This window comes from Myotis davidii, unplaced genomic scaffold (assembly GCF_000327345.1).
Source record: "Myotis davidii unplaced genomic scaffold, ASM32734v1 scaffold2126, whole genome shotgun sequence".
Classification (NCBI taxonomy): Eukaryota; Metazoa; Chordata; class Mammalia; order Chiroptera; family Vespertilionidae; genus Myotis; species Myotis davidii.
Window position 1 is genome coordinate 172,052 of NW_006296543.1, and position 17,321 is coordinate 189,372.

Genomic DNA, 17,321 nt, shown 5'->3' on the forward strand with positions numbered 1-17,321 from the left:
CCCCACATGGCAGCAGCGGCTGTGAGTGCTCCTGATGGCTGCTGCCACTGGAAGGGCCCAAGGCTCAGGCAATGAGGGCTGGGCAAGGCTCAGGCAGCCTCATGGCTGGCAGTGGCAGCAGCAGAGGTGTGATGGGGGTGGTGCCTTCCCCTGATCAGCCAGTCACCTCCTGCAGAGGGAGGCCAGACTGTGGCTTATCAGTAGGACATCCCCTTAGGGCTCCCAGATTGTGAGAAGGGGCAGGCCAGGTTCAAGGACCCCTCCTCCAGTGCACGAATTTCATGCACCAGGCCTCTACTATTTTTTATAAAGTCCTCTGTCTCACCAAACACAACACAGGCATCACCACCCACCATGTTTACTTTGAATTCATGAACATTTACACAGGCTACAAATTAGCCTGGAACATCCCACTGACCTGAAGCTGTGCTGCTACTAAAACACATTTTTCCATTGTCAACCAAGGAAGGTTCTGGGTTTGCAGATACTACAAGGGCTGTCCTGTACTGCACCTACATCCCATCCAGCTGATCTCCCTCAACTATTGAGGCTAATTCCTTGAATGTGTCTTAAAGGCACTAACTGAAGTTTGAATTTGGGGGCACAGAGATCAAAACCCACAATAACACATGCAGAGCCTCCTGGCCTTACATGGGTGCTCTGGGGTGTGTGTCTGTAGGATTTCTGGGACCACTAGCATGTGAAACAGCAGGTTTGAGGCCTAGGCTTGAGTTTCCGTTGTTCGCACCTCGGGACCTCTGACATTAGGGAGCAGACTGGGGTCCCAGAAGAGCAAGGGCCTGCCTGAAGTCTCCAGCTCTGTTGAATGGGGTGAGCAAAGGGTGACCCTTGGGAAGGGGGCACTTCATTTGTTGCTACTTAGGGCTCAACCTGTCTAATCTTTCCCTTTCTTAGCAGAGTCTCTGAGGCCCAGACAGGGCAGGTCAGAGACTGAGCTAGACTTGGCCTGAGTTCTGTAACCACTGGCCTCAGAATCAGATTGGGGTTAGGTTCAGGATAGGTCATCCTGTGTTAGAACTTCAATCAACAGTTTTAGAATGAGAATGTAGACAAATGTGGATTCAAATCTTGGTTCTCCCACTGTACAGAGAACTGGGGTGGGGAGGGGGCTGCTGCTAGAGTGGCCATGTGCATGGTTGCATGGACATTCCAACTCTGCCTGATCAGCTGTGTGACCTTAGGCTAGTGACTGTCCTTCTTTGAGCCTCAGTAATATGGGGCCAATAATGCATCTGCCTATAGGTTCATTGCATTAAATTGTCTGGCCCAGTGCCTACCATGCAGCCAAATACTCCTTAAATGCTAGCAGTATGGTTAATGTTAATATCATAACTATAATTATATCTGGGTGATCTTGGGGCTCAGTTTCCTCTTCTGTAAAATGGGGTTATAATGCTCCTGAGGACCCCAAAGTTCTTCCCACTTACCATCCCCTCTGCCATCCCATTGCCTTGTCTTCCTAGATACCTCAGAACAGAGCCTAGAAACAGGGAGGAAAAAAGGAGGCAGGGAAATAAATATCTCACCGTCTGTCCGTCCATCTGTTAGCAAAGGTGGCATCAGTTTTCATCGAGGTGGGGAATCTGCGAAGTAGTCAAAAAAATATCCCTCTGTGATTCCAGCAGCCCAGCTGTTCTCTTTCAGGAAAAGTGCTGAGGGCTGAAAATAAAATAAAGGAACAATAATAGAAAGACACAAGGAAAGAAGGGAGAGAGGGGAGGAAGAGAAGAGCAAAATAGACAGGGAAGAGAGAGGCAGGCATGGAGCAGGGCAGCAGAGAGTGGGCCAAGGTTTTGTCAGGGCCTTTCTAGCTACCTGGAACAGCATTCAGCAAGGCTACCTTTGACCTGCTCTGAGCTGCCAGCCACTGCATGCCCACTTGAACCTGGGCTCAAAAGCAGTGTCATCTGTGATCTTTAAAGTTGCTATTGTATCTGTAAATCTTCCTGCTTAATATCAGGGAGGCTTTTGGGCCCTTGGCCTTTTAGAAATGGTGGCATCTCAGCTGGGGAGGGAGACCTTGAAAAGGAATTTCCAGGCTCCTGTTTGGCCTCTGACTGTATTCTGATTCTGGTCCCCAAGATAGGCACTTGTGGCCACTCCATGGGCCTGTACAGACCCCATTTTGTCCATCCTCTGCACCTTCGCACAGGCTGTTCCTTCCTCCTAAAATGTCTGTCCCCCTCTCTCCATGGAAGGATCCTACCTTTCTTGCAAAACTGCCTCCTCCACGGAGACCCCTGAGATTTCCTCCCAACCTCCGGGGCTTGTCTCTCCTCCCTTCCTGCTCTGATCATAGTGGGCCTGCCTTTCCCTGGTCCGTGCTCTGGCAGATGGGCTGGGGCCATTTAAGATCTGGCTTCCTCGTGCCTTTGGTCAGGGACAGGACACCTCTTGGTGCCATAGCAGGGCCAGGTTTGAGAGCCTCTGGGGGCCTTGGGTTCTCAGCAGGCCACTCACCTACCTCTAAACTCCCACTAGGAAACTGCCCTCCCTGCTTAGAGCAATGAGTTCTAAGTCCCAGACCACATAGCCACCCAGCCTGAAGTCCTCTTCAGGCCTCTACACTCTTCAGCTAGAGTGTACCCTGGGTGCTGGTTCCAGCTTTGTCACTTCTCTACGATCTTGGGTAAGGTACTGTGCTTCTCCGTGCCTCTGTTTTATCATCTGTAAAATGGGGAAGCTAACAGAACCTTCCTCATAGAGTTGTTGCGAGTATGAAACAAGTTATCACCTAGATTATAGGAGGTCCTGGAGTTAGACATTTACTCCCTCCCCCGCCCACCCCCCCCCGGGTCTGTGGCAGGGCTGCCTCCTTCTGGGCCCAGTTTAGATGAGCATGCCCTCCCTGGCTGTCAGCTAATTCCAGCTCAGTCACTTATGGAGACAGAGGTGCCTCAGAGGCACATGGAGGAAAGCTCTCATGCTGTAATTTCAGGCCGTGAGAATGGATTTGGGATAATATCACGCAGACTCAGCCAGGGGAGAGTCTGGGCCAGGGGCTGGCCCTGAATGTGTGTTTATGCTCTGCCACAGCTGCTCCCAAGAGGGAGAGCTGATTAGCCTCTACTCTGGCCCTCTTGGAAGTGGAGAAACCCCAGGTTCCTGCCATGCCCCTCCTGCTCATAGATTTGTGACTACATTTGGGGCACAAAGAAGAGGAAAGGAAAACTTGGCCTCTGGATGAATTATGAGTTACAGCCTGGTCCCCTCACCACTTTCTGCCCCCACTCCAATCAGCTCTCTTGGTTGCCATGACAGCAGGGAGCTGGGAAGCAGGATTCCTTCTGGGGACAGAACCAGAGTGTGCTAGCATGCGTGCTCATGGTGGGCAGTGTATCCATGTGCCTGCCCAGGTCTTCCTGCAGGATGGTGTGTGGTGGTGTGCGAGGGGAGCTGTGTTTGGGTGGGGCCACACTCCCCTGACAAGTAGGAACAAGCATTTGTTCATGATGCTTCTCACACTTCAGACGTCGCTGGCATTTATCTTAGCCATGAGATATACAGTCACCCCTTTCCCCCAGCTTGTTAACTATGGAGGCCATAGGTATGCCTGTCCCAATCACACCCCCACCAGGCTCATGCAGGAGACCCTTCACCACCCTTCTCATGTTGCTGGCCCATGCATGAAGCAGGCAATATAGGCAGTGCTGTCCCAATTTGTAGATAGGGAAACTGAGGCCTGCTCATACACTCACTTGTTCACTGGACTCACCCTGACTGCCAACTAAGATGAGGCTCTTCTGGGGTTTCCTGGCACCCCCAGGCAGCGTATGTGTCTGAGAACCACTTGGGATCTTATGCTCCTGGGCTGTCTCCTCTTCCACACCTGAGTGAGGCTGGCTAATGTCCACCACAAGGGGAGAATTATCAATAAGGTGTTTAACTGCTTCTCTGTTCTTCAGTTCAGAGCTAAATGATGGCTTAAGGAAAGGCTGCCAGCCATTCTAAAGTGGGTTTGGAGTCAGCTCTCCAGTGGGACCAGTAAAACATGTGTGGGTACAAAGTGAGCGCAGGCCTGTAACTAAGGGCCTGCAGGGACCAACTTGCCTTCATTTGTTCATGGTGCTTCTCACACTTCAGACATTGCTGGCATTTATCTTAGCCATGAGATGTGTAAGCACCTCCTACCCTAACTTGTTAACTAATGTGAAAATGGCCCTGCCAAGTTTTAGAGTGGAGAGAGAGCTGGGCACTGGAAGGATGAGTGGTGATGAGGTCCACCCCTCTGCCTGCTGCTTGGGCCGCTCTAGGGAGAGATAGTGAGAAGGAGCAGGCCTCAAGGTCAGCTCCCCTTTCTCCCCAACCCATTGTGTACCCTGGGGGTCCTCCCTGACCCCTGCATCATGAGCTGTGATGTGTGAAGTCTTTGCAAGCTGGCTAGCCAGGGCCGCCTCCTCCCAGAAAACTCTGCCCCTGATTTGGAGAGGGACTGGGTGGTCTTTTTGACCCTGTTCTCTTTGGGGAAGGATGAAGGCTCCCAGACAGGCCAGTCCTGGGAGGAGGAGTGTCTGGGTGTGCACTAGGAAATTTCTGGAGGACACACCAGGGCCCTCTCCCTACTTGCCCTATGAGCCATTATGACAGTGCAGGAGTTTGTGGCTTGTTTTCATGCCCCAGCAGGTGATATGAACACTGCATCTGAGTATATCGTGCCCATGTTTTGGTTTGAGAGTGTGGGGGCCCTCCCATTGTCTGAGACTTTCCAGATCATTCCACAGTGGGAAGCCAGCCTGAGCCACATCCTTTATCCAGTGAAGAGGGGTCCTCTATCCAACCCTAAAACTTGGTGAATGTCACCAGGGCCACTGGTCCTGGCTTTACTAGGACAAGTCATCTCCCTTTCCTGAGCTTTAGTTTTTCATCTGTGAAATGGGCACAGCAGCCCCTTCTGCACATGTTGCTGGAGGGATTGAAGGAGCCAGCCCAGCGCTGTGTTCATCAGCTTTAGGAGTGGCCGGTGAGAAGTCAGTTAGAGCTTAGCCTGCCCTGAGCTCAGACTGGCTCATTTCCTGTCATCTCAGGTACATGTGCTGGTTCTCTCTTGCCCTCCTGGTGTCACTCACACTTCCACCAACAGCACCCTCATTTCCCAGGTAACAGAAATGCCTCAAGCAGGTGGAGGGCCCAGAAGGAGCAGGTAGATGCTCAGGTCTGCCCTTGGGACCCCCAGAAACAGAGCATCCCCTCATCTATCTGGCCTCCAGCTTCTGGTAGCCAGTTGCAGGCTTCCAGGATAATGTGGGCAGAGAAGGGACAGAGAGAGCTGGCATTGCCCAGATACAGACCACAGGTGCTGCTCTTCCCCAGCACAGCCAGGAAGCCCTAAAAGGGGACTTGGGTTTTCTGACTGTGGCGAGAAGCCTTGGAGAATGTGGGAAACTCAGAAAAGTCCTGCTCAGGAAGCTTAACTCTGACACACACAACAGAGATGACACCTCCTGTTTAACAGTGATACACTCACCATAGATCTGCCACACAACACAATTATATTTTCTATATATATATAAAAGTGACCAACTGTCCATCCGTCCAACCATCTGACTGACCGACCAGCTGGTACATATGATGCACACTGGCAATTTAAAATTAAACATTGACTTGCACATGCACGATATATATTAAGCTCTCGCTGGTGCCAATTGCATGCCTGTGTTTAAATCTGTCATTGTCGATCGTGAATTTGGTTGACACTTTTATTATAGAGCAAGGGTGAATAGTGATATTAAAATATTTCTTCTAATTAATTTCCCTTCAATGTGCATGAATTTGTGCACGGGCAACTAGTATTTTTAATAACCACTAACACAACAAACTAATACATACACAAAGCAGACACTACTGCACCAACTAGACTCTACCACAGTGGTCACTCTCTTGAGGGCTGACCATTCAGTGCCCAAGGCCCTGAATGGATTATGTCACGAAATCCTCATGACTTTTTGGATTAGGGAAAGGACTTGCCCAAGTGCTCTGCTCAGAGGCGTCCATATTCCAGAAGGTTTTCCCACTCATCGCACCCACCCATTTTCCTGTTTGCAGACATATCATCCCCCTATCCAATCCCATAGTAGAGGGGGACGAGGTAGGAGGGCAAAGAGCCCAAGCATTCTGCTGGGGGCTGGTACAGACTCTCAGGAAGGATGCCCTGGTTTCTTGCATCCCTACCTGAGATTTCCCCTTGGCTTACTATCTCTGGGCCTGAGTTGTGGCTCCTCTCTGGGTGTAAACACTATCCCATAGAGCTTGGGGAAGGCCACCTTCTATACCTCCTCTTCCCTGACCCTCAGGCTATGACTGGTGGGGTGGCACACCCAAGAATGGCAGGAATGGGGCATCTAGAGCCACATAGCCAAAAGAGACCCTGGAGATACTCAAGGGCTTCCCTCCCTATATACCACCTTCCACACATCCCATGAGCCTCTCTTCCCTCGGTGCAACCTATTGTTGATGGTTCCAGCAGTCCTTATAAAGACCTGACCTAGATAAGGGGGAAAGGGCGCCTTCCTTGCCTTTGAGGATTGCCATAACCTCCGGTCCTACCCCTAGGGGCCTTCTCTCCTACCTGGTTCAGCCAGGTAGCCTTTCTGTGCCCCATTCCTTCTCAGCCCTCAGCATCACTCAGGGGACCTGGTCAGGTTCACCTGTCACTAGCTGAGAGTCAGGTCTGCCTTTCTCTCCCCTGATCCTCTGAGAAGAGGGGAGAGTCAGCTAGAGAGATGGGGAGTGTGTGTGTGTGTGTGTGTGTGTGTGTGAGAGAGAGAGAGAGAGAGAGAGAGAGAGAGAGAGAGAGAGAGGGATTACCTTTTCATTTATCTTTTCCATCATGCATTGGAAGAGACTATCAGGGTGGGGCTGATGCTGATCTGTGAGAGTCATGAGGGGCTGTGGTCTGACCTGCCCAGCCCACCCCCAAAAGTAAGCACCCTGCCAAGTTCTTTGTAGCAGCTGGGGGCGCATTCTGCATGCTCCCCCATTCAGTTTGGTGCAGACTTTGAAACCAGACAGACACCTTTCAACTTCCCCACATATGACCTATGTGATCCTGGGCAAAGATGTCCTTAGGGCTCAGAATGAGCACCTAGTCCCAGGAGTTGTCCCTTGAAGATGCCTCCATCCCTCTCAGACCAGGCTACCTGGCTATCACTGTAGGCACCTGCTGCCAGCTGCCCCCAGCCCACTGGGCAGGTGCCAGACAGGACGTGCCAATGGCTGGGAGTTCTCATGCAGCAAAAGAGCTCCTGGGAACACCACACCACAGTGGCTGTCACAACATGATGCTGAGCACCAATTGTGATGCCATAATCTCCCCCACCTCCTCCTGGGGCTGAGTTCAGCTGGTGTGGGGAAAGGTAGGAGGCCCAGGCTCCAGGCCTCAACTCTGACTTGGGCAGCTGCAATGCTTCTCTGTGTATCTGCAAAACAGGCCATAGTGGGACAGACCAAGGCTGCACAAGATAAGATAAAGGGGTGCAGAGAAAACCCCTGGAGGAGAGCCTAAGCCCTAAGTATAGCTGATAAGAACTTTCAGGATTCCCTTCTTTTGGGAGAAGGAAACTACTGAGAGAACTAATGCTCTCTTGAGGGTATTTGGGGACTGGGGACAAGAGCCTATCTGCTGCCCAAAGCCCAAGTGATGAGCCCAGCCCTGCTCCCTGTGTGCCCTTGGGAGGGTTATGCAGGGTGATCTGACTGCTTTTCTAGGGCCAGGTTGCAGTGAGGGCACCTTCCCTATGCCCTTGCCAGAGCTGAGCACACCAGGGATATTCAAGTGCCCAAATCAGGCTGCATCCGAGAGACTGCAGACCCCAAATTTGAGAAATAGTGGAGTTCAAGCTCTCCACCATCAAGGAGCCAAAATAATATTATTTCCAGCCACCACTCCTACTCTCCCCCACACCCCCTCATTCCAAAGCCTCTCTGTGGTGGTAGCTCTGGCTCTAGATCCCTGCCTTCATCTTTCTTCTCTGCTCCCTAGGGATGGGGGTGCCCTGTGTGTGGTGGAGCCTAGAGTGGGCCAAGCACTGGCAGCAGACACCTTCCCTTCCTCAGCTGCTCCTCCCTTCTTACTCATGGCCTGGACTTAGGCTTTAATGAAGTATAAACAGGAATGGGGCATCTAGAGCCTGGTGGAGGGAAGCCTCATTAGGCCTGATCTAATTTGGAGCCCTGTAAGATTGGGGTGGATGAGAGAAGGAGGAGTGCCCTACTGTGCACCAGGAATATCATACCTGTATGCTCGCTCCTGACCATCTCCACACTCCCCAGATAGTGTGAATGGAAAGCGACTCAGAGGTAGGTGACATGCCCAAGGTCACACAGCCAGCAAGAGGCTTCCTGGGATGTGCACCTATGTGTCTGGCTCTAGTATCCAGTTCTTTCCAGGACCCCAACCTGCCTCAGCAAATCAGGCTGCGCAGAACCTCAGAGTTCTTCAGGCCCCCTTAGCATCCTCTGTGGCAGGTCTGTCCAGCACCTGCTTGCACACCACAGTGATGGGGATCTCACAGCCTGGGTTGGCTCTTTATGTGGACCTCCTCTCTCTCCCACCACCCCCTGACTCCACAGTGGGTCAGAAGAGCGGGCAGGGAGTGGGGCAGCCAGATTTCAGCCTCTCTTCACACCCAATCTTCATTCATCTTCCTCTGCAATCTGGGAGGGTGTGGGCAAGTCCATACAATGCCAGGCACTGACTGCCCTTTGTTAGACTTGTCTAACAAGTTGTGTATGGTTCATCTTATAATTCCAATAATTTATAGGCATATTAGTGACTAGGCAGCTGCCCTCAGTCCCAGCCAGATGGAATGGGGTGATGCAGCTGGAAGCCTCTGCTGATATTTACTTTCTTCCACCATCAATTACTAAGGAGCTCTCCTTCATTTTTGTACATAATTACATACACTATTATGGTTCAAATTCCCCTGCTCTTAATCCCTTTGGAGAGAGCGCAACCTGCCTAACAGGGCTGTGCTGGTCTGGGGACCTAGCTGGCTAGAGAACACAGCAAGCAGACACTCTACCTGAGAGGGAGAGGGTGGCAGCCTCAGCCCCTTCCCCCCTCAGCTGAGCTGAAACCACTCAGGCCAGTTGCCTTTCCCCACCATTCTAGGCCAGGCCTTTGCACCTGCTGTTTTCTCTGCTCAGAGCACCATGCCCCACTGTACAGCTGGTTGACTCCTGCTCACCCTTTGGATTTCAGCTTAGCCATTGTCACCTTTCCTACCTCCTGGTTATCTATCATGACTCCCCAGTGCCTGCCCTGTTTATGCATGACTCCCAATGCTTTCCTTGCCTCAGCCTGGATCATGTTGCATTGAACCTTCCTACTAGATCAGGCCTATCTGGGGCACAGAGAAAGCTGTAGTGTTTGTTGAGTGAATTAATGGATAGATGTAGATGGAGGGATGCCTCCACCTGCTTCACCACTAGTGAGCCCACTGAAGCCCTGGTCCCACCTCCTCTTCCAGGAAACCTTTCCTGACTACTGCAGCCACACACATCTCCCTTTCCTCCCAACTCCACAAGACCTTCTTGCTCTGGGCTGGGGCCCCCAGAGTGCAGCAAGGCCTGGGCCCTCCATCTATGCCCCCAGCATAAAACAGAGGGCAGGGTAGGATGGAGGGAGAGACTATCTCAGCTCTGCTGTGTGACCTGGGGAAGTAGCTTACTTTACCTGATCCTATTTTCCTCATTTGGGGATTTGGGGATAATAACAGTTCCTACTTTACTGGGTTGTGGTTGAGGCTTATGTGAGATAAATGATAAAAGCACCAAATACAGGGTCCATTATGTTGTGGGTGCTCAAGCAATATTCCTTAACCTTAACCATTGTTTGTCCGTGAACTAAATTGAGGTAAAATTGAACTGAATTGTGTTGAATTGAATCATCTTCTAATTCACACCTTCTCTTGTCTATACCTTTTTGTTTTTAGTCTCCCCTCCTATGTAGCTTGCTCCAGGCTTGGCTCATGGGGGCCTCTGAAAATATTTCAGATTGATTTACACAGACTTTCCAAGCATCTCAATCTACACCTACGAAGGGAGAAGGGGGCAAGTCTCTCCTGTTCTACAGAAGAATAGACCAAGGCCAGGGAGATAATATGGCCTCTCCTAGTTAGTGACAAATTGAGGAATCAAGCCCTGTCCTCCCACTGGACTTGAAAGCCCAGGAATATCTCCCTGGAGTCCCTGAGCCTCCATTTCTTCCTCTGTAAGAAGATATAATAATTGAATGGACCCCATGTGGTTTCTGAAAGAATTAAATGAGTGAGAACTACTGTGCCTGCTCATGGTGAACATTTCAGAGTGTAGGGTTTGGGATAGGCCCAACTCTACTACATCCGTTTCTTCTCTCCCCAGAGGCAACACTGGTGTTGATCATTCCCATGCATGTTTTTATATTTTTCCTTTATATGTAGGTGGCCATACACAGTCTAGGGTTTGTTTTTAAACCTTATGTAAATGGTACTATCTTATACATGTCATGGGTGTTTTCATCCACTTTGTGTTTGTGGGGTAACCCACAATGATGCAGGTAACTCCAGCGTATCTGTTTTCAGTGTTGCATAATATTCCACTGTGTGATTGTGACACATTCTGTTCATGCCTTCTCCCAACAATGGCACCCAGTGAGTGTTCCTGTACTTGCTTCCATAGGCGTATCTCTCCAGGTTATATACCCAGGAGGGAGTTGTTGGGTCACAGTTGTGTATCTTTTCAACTCTACTGGATAAGCACCTAGTTGCTCTGTCATTTCTCACCCAGGCTGGCAGCAGGTACTTTGCCTGCATTGTCTCAATGCCCAGTCCTATTGGGAGGAAGGAGTTTTTATGCTCATTTTACAGATGGAGCAGGTATTAGTTATCAATTTCTTTGTAACAAATCACCCCAAAACTCAGTGGCTTAAAACAACAAATATTTATTATCTTAGAGTTTCTGTGGGTCAGGTGAGGCTTAGCTGGGTATGTCTGGCTCAAGGCCTTTCACAAAGGTGCAGTCAAGGTGTCAGCCAGAGTATCAGTCATCTCAAGGCTGGACTTGAGGAAGGTCTGCATCCAAGCCTGCGCGTGTGGCTATTGGCAGGTCTCAGTTCCTTGTGAGGTGTTAGTTAGAGATATCAGTTTCTTTCCATGCAGGCTTCTCAACAGAGCAGCTATTCACATGGCAATTGGCCTCTGTCATAGAGAACAAGCATGTAATGGAATGAGGGCACCAAAGATGGAAGCCGCGGTCTTTTTGTAAACTCATATCAGAAGTGGTATTACTTCTGCCATAAATGAGCCAATTAGTCCAGGCCACACTTGAGGGTAGGGGATTGCACATGTAGTGGGGAGGACAGAACACCATAAGGCAGGCACTATCTGGGGTCATCTTAGGGGCTGCCTATTACAGGGCTCAGAGAGGTGAAGTGACTTACCTAGGGTCACAAGGTTAGATATAGAGCCAGGACTGGAACTCAAGACTGCTTGGTCCTGAGGTTGGAGATCTTCTGAGCTGCCACACCGCTTTTGACAAGTTAATAATGGGTTCTAACTTCAGTTAATAAACAAGTTTCCTGCACAACAGAACTCACAACAAGCACTTAATAAATGGATTTGCTAATCATGCTGCCTGTTTGCACACATTAGCGCAAGTACCCCCTGGCATGAGCCATGTGGATAGCTGAGCCCACACCTTTGGAAGAAGATTTTCTGCCAAGCCTGGAGCCCAGATTCCCACAGACCAGGGAGTGGTCCCTTCACACAAACTGCCTTTTGTGTTTGCTTTTTTGTTTTGCCCTCAATTTAATTATTTCAGTGGTGTGTGTTTGTGTGTGTGTGTGTGTGTGTCTGTGTGTGTGTGTGTAATGGAGCGTACACTTCCCTGTGTTCTAAGAAGAGCTAACTGCAAAGACAGAAATGTCAGGTATTTCCCAGATGGGCTTCTGGATGGAAGGGCTAACAAGCCCCCTTCCTGCCTGGACCCAGACAAATTCCCTGCTTCTCAGCTACTATGGATGCAGCAACCAGGTGCACAGCTCAGTAGGGGTGTGTGAATAGGCTGAGCAGGGGCCGGTGCTTCTGCCTTGGGGCCTCCCAGAGCCTTTTTACTCCCATGGTTCTTAGTGTGATTCCAAGTAATGGAGGCTGCTGCCTACGTTGCTTCTAGATAAGTAGATGTTGCTGATACTGGGATATTTCCAGTGGAGGTGTGGGTGACCAAGACCCTGAGATGAGGGGACATGAGAGTTGAGGATTTAAGAGTACTCCTGACCCCCACGTCCTGGCCCCTTCCACAGAGAAACCCATTGGTCTGTTCTGAATAATGGATTTCAGTCGACTTTAATTTGTACACATCACACCCTCTGGAATCAGGACTCTGGGCTGTCTGTGGAAACTGGAGGCAACACAAGATTAGTCCCTGCCTTCCTGGTGTTCCTGATCCTCAAAGGACGAAGAACTCGGTCAAGGCCTTTCCTAGTGGGAATGCTGCCAGGACCTTTATTTATTTATTTTTAATTTTTTATTGATTAAGTTATTACATATGTGTCCTTATCCCCACATTACCCCCATCTCCCCCCCATTCATACCCTCACCCCCCCTGTTGTCTGTGTGCATTGGTTAGGCCTGTATGTTTGCATATAAGTCCTTTGGTTGATCTCTCCCCCTTATCCCCACCCTCGCCTGCCTTCCCTCTGAGGTTTGACGGTCTGATCGATGCTTCTCTGTCTCTGGATCTGTTTTTGTTCATCAGTTTATGTTGTTCATTATATTCCATAAAAGTATAAAACCCCACAAGCTGCTGGGATGCAAGGATGCTGGGATCATGTGATATTTATCTTTCTCTGACTGGCTTATTTCACTTAGCATAATGCTTTCCAGTTCCATCCATGCTGTTGCAAATGGTAAGAACTCCTTCTTTTTTACCACAGTGTAGTATTTCATTGTATAGATGTACCACAGTTTTTTAATCCACTCATCTACTTAGGCTGTTTCCAAATCTTAGCTATGGTGAATTGTGCTGCTATGAACATAGGGGTGTATATATCCTTTCTAATTGGTGTTTCTAGTTTCTTGAGATATATTCCTAGAAGTGGGATAAGGAGGGCCTACAGGCTCAGGGGCAGACAGCAAGCATAACAGTAAGTATAATAACCACGAAAATACCTGCATTTATCAAGAACCTACTATGTGCCAGGCCCAGCATCAAGTACTGGATATATATTAAGTAATGAGATCCTAACACTAACCCTGTGAATGGGTTTTACCGATATTCCCATCTTACTGAGGAGGAAACCAAGACTTGGAGAGGTGCCCAAGGACACAAAGACCAGCTCAGAGCAGGAGACTTTGGTGCTTAGAACAGGCTTCTGGAAGAGGGGGCTGTCCTTTGTGTCCTTGGGCACCTCTCTAAAATGGCTGGGGCAATGGAGTCTGCTGAGACCTCTTATTAGCAAGAAAAACAAAGACCAGGATTCCAGGAATGACCCTGAGTCCCTAAGAGGCTGAAGCCACAGATGTCATTCAAGGAGCCCCTGTGGGAGGCCTCATCTCACTCTCCCTAGTGTGTAGACAGGGCCACAGAGACCTGTGCTTAGAGACCCCCAAGCCAACACCTCACTGCATACTGGGAGAACTTTCTCCAGGATGGGCAATGACCCTCTCCTGGTCACATAGCAAGTCAATAAGAGGTCAGAATCAAATTTACAGCATAAAGTGGGACATGGGCACTTCCAGCTGTATGCTGGCTCCAACCCACTCCCCCATTCTTATTCCATCCCCGTCCCATGCTGTTTGCCCAACCCCCACCCACCTTCTGGACTCCTGGTCTTTGTTTTTCTTGCTAATTAGAGGTCTCAACAGTGACTCCACTGCCCCAGCCATTTTAGAGCTGTCATTAATTTCAAGTGCCTTCAGAAATAATCATTAGTATAAAACCCCACAAGCTGCTGGGATGCAAGAGGCAGGACCAGCACAGAGCAGGCATACAGACAGGCCTGTGTGCCACCCATTCCTTCCTGTGCTCTTGGGGGACCCATCCTCATCTTGCATCCTCAGCTCCCCCAGAGTCAGGGAGAAGAGGGCTTGGGCTCTGACATCAGAGGCAAAACCCAGCTGGCCGTCTTGCACACAGAGTGAACTTGAGCAACTCAACAGTCCCCTGGGAGCATCAGTTTTTTTCATCTGTACAATGGGGATAGAAGTACCAGTCTTGAAGTGAGAAGTACATAAAGTATAGTTCAGAGCCTGGCTTACTATAGGGGAGGAATAAATGTTAGAGGGCCCTGTCCTCTCTCCAGAGTTTCCTGGCAAACCCATTCCAGCTTCTCTGCTCTGCTGTGAGGGCTCAGACTGCAGCAGGCTGGCTCTTTCTCACATCTATCAGCTCTTGATTGACTGGGAGTTGTTGAGTTTTCACTCCCAAGCCAGGATCTGCTCTGTGCCCATCCATATAATATGTTGTCTTGGGCCTACCATTGGGAACTTCTAGTCTGAGGACAGAGAGGGATGAGACTGGAGCCTTGTCTCTGAGGCCATTTCAGTCCAGGGAGAGAAGACAGGAATAGAACAGTCTTAGTTTTGGTCTCAAAGCACAGGTGGAGACAAGGAGAGGGCATGCCAAACAGGTGGGCCAGTGAGAACAAAGGCTGGGAGGTGTGGGTGAACCTTCAATGGTAGCGCCTGAGTATTTTTCCCTGGTTGTGTCTTCACTGACACTCCCATATGTCCCCATAGCCCTAGGACCCCTGGCAGGTTGGGGGCTGCTCTCCAGACTGTTCTGCAGCTCATGTAGAGACTCTGACTGGGTGAGAGCCCAGTAACAGGCCTCCCTTTTATGGGGTCTCTGATGACAAGGTCAGGAACCTGCACTCTCACCAAGCCCAGGTTGGATCCTCAAAAAGGCCTTTTCTTCAAGTTCTTCCCCCTAAAGCCTTCCCCTTCCCATTATTTCCACTGGTGAAATAAGACCGGGGATGCTGGTACAGGTCATTTCTTTTGAAGAAACAGGGAAGGGAAATGGCTTGGATACTGTTAGCAATGTAGAACTAAGACTGTAGGGCAATTCCTCCCAGACACAGCTCTGCTGTCGCCCCTGAAAGGGTCATTTTGGGCCCCAGAGAACCCTACCCCGGGATGCCAACTTCCTCAGGCAGCATCTGGGGGCTAGCTGGGGGACACTAGGCATGCTCCCACTTCTCTGACAAGATAATGAGGCAGGGAGCAGGTGAGTCGGGGGTGGAGACAGGCCAAGGCTGTGCTGTTCCAGAGTTAGACGCCACACCAGGAATAGCCCCCGCCGTCGCCTTCCCTCCCTGCTGCCAGCCCCTGCAGGTCTGCTCTCGCTCACATCTAGTGGGACCTTCATCCTGGTGCATGAGCGTGTCTATTCTTGCTGGTCTGGTGGGAGGAGGCGGTGCGGGAGTTGGGAGCACATGGGTAACTCACAAATAGCCTGGAAGGGGGAGCCAGGAGCCTGTGTTGGGGTTCAGGCAGCAGAGTTGAGGGGCCAGGAGCCGCCTTCGCTGGGCTCTTGAAGGGAGGAGGACTTCTGTACAGGTTCTCTTCCCCTCCCACATATAAGTTCCCTCAGCCAAGCCTGCCGCCTACTGGTTTTCTCAGCCCAGAAGGTGATTCAAATTCTCTTTCCAGGCGTATTAGGAGCTGTGTGACCACAGGCAAGTCAGTAATCTCTCTGAGCTTGGGATTCCTTGACTCTGTCGCAGGGGAACAGCATCTCCTCCCGGGATTGTTGGAGGGTGAATGCAGAGGGCACAGCAGCACAGCATCGGTTTCTGCTAGGAGGGGGGCTCCAGCCAAACCTAGGATGAGGATGGACACAGACATGGAAGACAGGAGATGGTTCTCCAGGCAAGACTATCCCTAGCTGTGGTGTGGCAGTGAGACTGAGAGGTATGCAGAATCTGTTCAGCTGGAACAAAATGTCTGTGCAACACTTTGGGCTGCGTGTGTGAGGCTGAACAGTGGAGAAGCAAGATTGTGCTGGGGATGGGGGTGAGACTGGTGGCCTCACTGTGCCAGCCAGGTTATCTGCAATGAATGTCAGGCATGCTCCATGGGAGGGGCTGGGTAGAGGCATTGGGAACAGGATCTCGGGTCTGTCTGAAGCCTCAGAGGCCTTGGGTCAGTCTCCTCCACACAGCCTCAGCTTCTCTGCCTGTCATAACCCCTACTCCTGTGGGCCCAAGGTGTCAGGAGCACTAGTGTGATAAAGGAATGCACTCCCAACTGTGGAGAAGGGGCGAGTATCAGCATTAGTAGTTATCCTAATCAAACTAGCTTAGTGTTAAAGTGCTGGCTTCAAGGAGATGGAAGGGAATGTACAGTGGAAGGAGGTGAGGTCCCAAGGGTCTTAGCCCACTAAGCATGCTCTATTTACCAGGACACCCCTGCCAGCCAATTATCTGTATCTGCTGGTCAAGGAGGATCTGGATGTCTGAGGAGAGGTTCCATTCCTTGGTCCTATCCGAGTACGTGGCCGCACCCCAGGACTTCCTGGATCTTTGTAAGGGTACAGAAGGGGGCCCACCGAGCCCAGGCGGAAGCTCTATGCTGCCCTCTCCTAGTCGCTGGGTGCAGTATCTGTGGCCAGAGTCTTACAGAGTGGCCTGCTCCCTCTGCTGGACAGGAAACCAGGCTGGGCGGGAATGGGCTACAAAGGGGAGGAGGGAGCAAGATCTGGTTTGGGTTAAAGCCACTAAGCAAGCGCGCCTTCCTCGAAGTCCCCCTGGGGCTTCCCCCTGACCCCCTAGGACACGAGCCTGTGGACCTTCCAGCGACTCGAAGACATTTCCGAGAAGAGGGGGGAAGGCGTAGGACAAAGATTCTGGACCAAACCACCCTGACCGGGTGGAGAGCTTTGCCCCTTGCCGTACGTGTGTCCGTTCACACGGCAGTGTGCCGTGACTCTACATGTCACTCAGGTTCATATGCACACGTACACGGCCACACAAGAGGGTGAGCGAACACAAGAGGGAGGGTCACGTTGGCCAGTGATTGGCCCTGAGCCCGGACTCGGAGGGGCGCGCCATGTGCAAGGCTGGACACCCGGGCGCCAGCTCCCACGAGAGGCGGGCGCGCCCCTGGCCAGTTTCGCCGTTCTATGGGTGCAGAGCAGCGCTGGGGCGCTGCTTGCTCCCGCCCACTTCGCGAAAAGGAGACGAGCCCCCCCTCCTCACCTCCCCCTTCCTTGGTGGTGCGGCCGCGCCTTCTCCTCCCCCGCCTGGCTCCTGCCGCTCACACGCTGCCTCCCTCCCTTGGACCCCTCCCTCCCAAGCTCGCTCCTCGCCTTCCCTCCCCACG

At 51.1% G+C, this 17,321-nt stretch overlaps 1 protein-coding gene across 4 annotated transcripts in view; it reads left to right on the forward strand.

Annotated features, from left to right (window-relative positions):
- Window positions 1-17,321, forward strand: part of LINGO1 (leucine rich repeat and Ig domain containing 1) — a 192,776-nt gene that overhangs the window by 157,058 nt on the left and 18,397 nt on the right. The window contains exon 1 of one of the 4 annotated variants that reach the window (XM_006772015.2): window positions 15,635-15,911. The exons of 2 other annotated variants lie outside the window; for them this stretch is intronic. The gene's annotated coding sequence lies outside the window, so the exon portion shown is untranslated. Of the gene's footprint in view, window positions 1-15,634; window positions 15,912-16,446; window positions 16,531-17,321 lie in introns of those variants that run through there. One more of the 4 variants, XM_006772017.2, reaches the window with a different exon arrangement.